The following is a 5,776-nucleotide window of genomic DNA, read 5'->3' as shown; positions in this document are numbered from 1 at the left end:
TAAGAAGTCAATGAAGTATTTAGGGGTTAATCTTACTCAGGATATCACAAAATTATTTGAAGCCAATTACATCCCTATAAAGTCTAAAATTAAATGTGATATTTTTAGGCGGAATCACCTACCATTCCTCAGTTTATCCTCCAGGAGTCAAGATGGTTATTTTGCCTCGCCTGTTATACCTTTTCCAATCCCTGCCAATAAATATAACTAAACAGCAATTCATTGAATGGGACAAATTAATTTCCTGGTACATCTGGATGGGTAAGAAACCAAGAGTAAAATACAAAGTAATGCAATTATCTAAAGAGAATGGAGGTCTAGCATTACCAGACTTAAAAGACTACTATTATGCAGCTCACTTAAGGCCCTTGGTGTGTCTTTGTAATTCACAGTTCAGAGCAAGGTGGAAGGAAATATAAGTTGGGAAATCTACTGGATCATCAACACAAGCTATGATTGTCGACAGTAGATTGATGGACACCTTTACAGATAAAAACAATCCTTGGATACAAGTGGCTCTTAACACCTGGCAGAGGGTAGTTAAAAAATATAACCTGAAGGGTGTGGAGAAATTAAGGTGGTGCGCATATGATACTGACTTCATCCCAAACGAGACGGATACCAGATTTAAAATATGGATGGGTAAAGGGCTAACATCATATTGCTGATGTATCCATAACAAAACACTGAAAAGCTTTAGACACTTAAAAAAGATTATGGATTGGAGGATCAGGATTTTTTCAGATATCTAAAAGTGAGACCGAGTGAATGGAATTATAGCTGAGGGCTTGGAGAAAGTAGACAATGATATATTGAATATTTTTGTGTCAATTTACAAATCAGGAAATGGATGCAAAATAATATCCAGATTATATAAAAGTAGGGCTACACGATATTGGAAAAAACTGACATTGCAATTTTTTTTTTTAACCCTGCGATATATATTGCGATATGAAAAAATACAGGAATTTTCACCAGATGACTTGAATAGCACTTCATGTTATGCTGCACTGCTGCCATCTTGTGGACAATTAACCTGCACTGATCTTGTGACTCACTCCATATACGGGGGCGTGGTCTGTTTTGGCAAACTGATTAAGAAAGATTGTGATTGGTGGATCGCTGCACGCAGTGTGTGTCAGGTACCCTTGAAATTAAATGAACACGTTTAGTTCATTTGCCTCCTACATCGCAATGTGACTATTGCGCACACATACATTGCAATGACGATGCTCAAACGATATATTGTGCAGCTCTATATAAAAGCTTTCAGGACTCCTCAAAGACAACCACCCAACATGTAAAAAATCAATGAGAAAGAGAGGGAGGAATGGTCATATCTGAAGATGAGTGGGGGGATATATGCAAATCACAGTGGATAACTACATCATCACACTGTTGGAGGGAATTTGGATGGAAAAATATCATGAGATTTTCATTACTCCTGCCCAGAAGAGATATCAAGGTGTTGGAATTAATTGTTGGGGGCTATGTGGAACAGATGTAGGTAATCATTATCATTTATTTTGGGATTGCCCCAAAATTACATTCTATTGGAGGGAAATTCATAAATGTTTGGAAACAGTAATTCAGATCACTATTCCATTTGATGCTTTGACAATGTATATGGGCACTGTAACACTGAATCTTCAAACTAAAACAGACAAATATTTAATGAGAATATTACTTATTGGAGGCAAAAAAAAGCTGTGACGAGGAAGTGGTTACAACCAGATGCTCCAACATTAGAGGACTGGTTAAAAATTATTCAGGAAATCTACACAATGGAGAGACTAACCTTTACTATAAAAATGCAAAGAGAAAAATTTAGGACATTGTGGTCAAAATGGATTGGATACATTAATTCACAGAGACCTGACCTACTTTAAAGGAAATTGCCATTTTCAATGAACTATGAGGAGCAGACTTTCATAGATAAATGAATGTGTGTGACATTGTTTGTTCAAATGTTTATAGTTGCTGACACTAAAATGTGAGGGAGAAAAATAGACAAGCTTATTTTGACTAAGTTTAATGCCATTATTTGAGTTATGTCTTTACTATTATGTACTTATGTAAATGTGATTTATGTACTGTCTTCATGTACTGAATGTCTTGCAAACCTGGACTGTGAATGACCTCCCTAATAAAAACAGAAAATTGTTCTTTTCAAGTTCATTTTTAGTAATTAAGAAAAGCTATATTAACCAACATCTTACAGTGTTAGTGGTAACCCTTGAGAGAATTAATATCAACACTGCATACGAGAGTTAGAAAAACTAACAATTGTTAGTGTTAAAAAGTGTTGAATTTTAACTCAAAAAGAGTCAATTATTACACTAAATTAGTGTTAAGGTACCAACTCTCCAAAACAATAAAATTAACTATCTGTGGTGTGGACCCATATAGACATTTCAAAAGTGTTGAAATCAATTCCAACAGTGTTAATCTGAGTATATAGATTTTGCTGTGTAGCTGGCAGCAAATTACTGTTCACACAGTGGCAGTTAAAAACTCATTTCCTGTTCTGACTTAAGAATAAACAATCTGTGCTGACCAGGGGGGTATACTACGAAGCAAGCTCAACACAGCCAGGCTTTCTTTGCATGATCTGGATCGACAAAGCCTAAAACCTCAATCAGAGATAACAGGTATCACAATGGTGGTTATCAACTCACTTTGTTAATCCAGGCTTTCGTCTTCAGACTCTGTGCGCGCTCACATAAAAGGGGCGTTTGTTGCGTCATTTGACTCTTCTTCCGCATGAAATGAAGCGATCGTGAGCCACTTAAGTCAAAATCATGAAGTTGTTATAATTATGAGCTGTGGAAAACATACAAATACATTACGGCAAAAAGCAACATTGTTGCTGCAAATAAAGCAGGAGAAGAAGTTTGCTGTCAGAAAATTACTGATGGACTAAATGTGGTTTTAATGCTGCCGTTTATTCTAACATGAAAACTGCACATTAAACAGTAAAACTCCATACAGCAGATTTAAACATGATGAAGTCTGTCTGACACTGTCCTATGATGACAGAGACGTGGAGATCACTTAAGTTTCTGACCAAACCAACGTAAAATGAGTGCAACTGATTTAAGATTGTCTGTGATAAATGATGATGAATTTTCTAATCAGTGATCTGAGCTGCAATATCACAGAGACAAAACAGATAACAGTAAAAAGTATTCAAAGTATCTGTAGTTGCTTCATCATTATTTTACTGTGTGGATTATATACGATGTCAATTTAAAGTGTTAATATGATCTGGAGCAAACGGGAAAAATGACTCTGCATCACCAAACGGAGGTTACCATCATGACAGCGCGATGTATACCGTTTGTGCTGCTGTTACATTTTTACATTAGATGAATTCGTTCGGTGATATTACAAACATACAGCTAAGCAGTTTTTCATTGTTAACCTCCTCCCTCAGTTTAAAAGCTATATTGCTCATAAACAACCTTGTTAGGACAATAGTTAGTTAAAGAAAGGCACTTTTTACAGACGATTTAATCATAAACTCTGAACATAACCTGTTCCCGACCAGGTTATGAGCTTAGCATAAGTTACCATGGTGATCTAGCCAGGTTAAAAGAGAGCCACATTCGTGAGGGGTGTACTACGAAGCGAGATTAATGGGTTAGCGAGCTATGTTGAGTCTAAAGCCAGGATTTTCAGTGTCACGAAAGTGGCTCTCTTTTAACCTGGCTAGATCACCATGGTAACTTATACTAAACTCATAACCTGGTCAGGAGTAGGTTATGTTCAGAGTTTCAGATTAAATCGTCTGTAAAAAGCACTGCTCTTTCACTTATAATTGTCCTAACAAAGCAATATAGCTTTTAAACTGAGGAAAGACAATAAAAATGAAAAGTTGTTGAGCTGTATGTTCGTAATATCACCGAACGAAGCAGCACAAATGGTATACATCGCGCTGTCATGATGGTAACCTCCGTTTGGTGATGCAGAGTCATTTTTCCCGTTTGCTCCAGATCATATTAACACTTTAAATTGACATGGCATATAATCCACATACTAAAATAATGATGAAACAACTACAGACACTTTGAATACTTTTTACTATTATCTGTTTTGTCTTGGTGATATTGCAGCTCAGATTACTGATTAGAAAATTCATCATCATTTATCACAGACAATCTTAAATCAGTTACACTCATTTTACGTTGGTTTGGTCAAAAACTTAAGTGATCTCCACGTCTCTGTCATCATAGGACAGTGTCAGACAGATTTCATCATGTTTAAATCTGCTGTATGGAGTTTAATTGTTTAATGTGCAGTTTTCATGTTAGAATAAACAGCAGCATTAAGACCGCATTTAGTCGATCGGTAATTTTCTGACAGCATACTTCTTCTCCTGCTTTATTTGCAGCAACAATGTTGCTTTTTGCCGTAATGTATTTTGTATATTTTCCACAGCTCATAATTATAACAACTTGATCATTTTGACTTAAGTGGCTTGCGATTGCTTCATTTCATGCGGAAGAAGAGTCAAATGATGCAACAAACGCCCCTTTTATGTGAGCGGGCACTGAGTCTGAAGACGAAAGCCTGGATTAACAAAGTGAGTTGATAACCACCATCGTGATACCCATTATCTCTGATTGCGGTTTTAGGCTTTGTCGATCCAGATCATGCAAAGAAAGCCTGGCTGTGTTGAGCTTGCTTCGTAGTATACCCCTCATGTCTCCCCACACATCATCCAGACTTGTTTAGGTCTCTTCTTTTGTTTTTTCCTCACTGCTAAGCAGTACTACAGCAAACTGTTGCACCAAGTCAGCCTCTGTTTTGTTTACATCTGCCTACCCATGACTTCACAAGAGATTGTGCTTCCTCTGGTACATTAACTTAATAAGACTAAGGCTAAGAGTGACCCAGAGCACTTTTGGAGAAAATGTAAAAGTTATTTCATAGCCAGTGTTTTATTATGAATGTATGTGTGAATGTACAATTTAATTTTCCATAGTTACAAAAACATTTCTATATACTGTCGGTCTTACAAAGACAGAAAAGCAGAATTTGCAAAGGTCAGACTTTAAATAGAATGGAATTGGCCATGGACATCGCAATCTATACAATTATAAGCATACAGTTGTTTGACATTGACTGTTAGATACTGGTTGGTTAATGGTTTAATAATTTGTGTATCAATTACTTTGTAGCTGATCAGGTTAATTGCCAGCTAATTATAGTCAGGTTCTAACTGCAGTATGCAATAAATGGTTGTCCTTTGCGTGTGTTGACCTGTCACTCACTGCTGAAAGTACAGAACACAATTTAAAAGAAATTATATTTTATAATAAAGAGATATTAAATGAGCTTTTAGGTTGTCTGATATACTGCATTTATTTATTGGTTTGATTAATGGTTTACAGTAGCTCATCTGTCTTATTATCAGCTAAGCCTGTTTTATCTTCTCATTCTAATAATAGTCTAATTATCACCTACTGTTTGTGCACTTTTGTGCCCTACAATTTGGCCAGAAAGCCCCAATAAATTTGAATTCATCATAGGCCAAAGTGACTTCTCCTAAAAATGACTTCAAAAAAAAAAAAAAATGACAGAAAGAACCAGTATTTTTATACTCATACTTAAGCTATATCACATGGAAGCAGCTTACCTTAATGGTGATAACACACTTGCCACTCTGCATTTTACACGCAGCAGCAAACTCCTGGAACATAAGTATGCACAGTGAGTGTTATAGTCAAAAACATGGTGACACAAAACATTGTGTGGCAAAAACATAATATAG

The sequence above is a fragment of the Lutjanus erythropterus genome, chromosome 5 (genome assembly GCF_056507025.1).
Source record: "Lutjanus erythropterus isolate fLutEry1 chromosome 5, fLutEry1.hap2, whole genome shotgun sequence".
In the NCBI taxonomy this organism is placed as follows: domain Eukaryota; kingdom Metazoa; phylum Chordata; class Actinopteri; order Lutjaniformes; family Lutjanidae; genus Lutjanus; species Lutjanus erythropterus.
The sequence above is the reverse complement of the archived record's forward strand: the minus strand, read 5'-3'. Positions refer to the sequence as shown.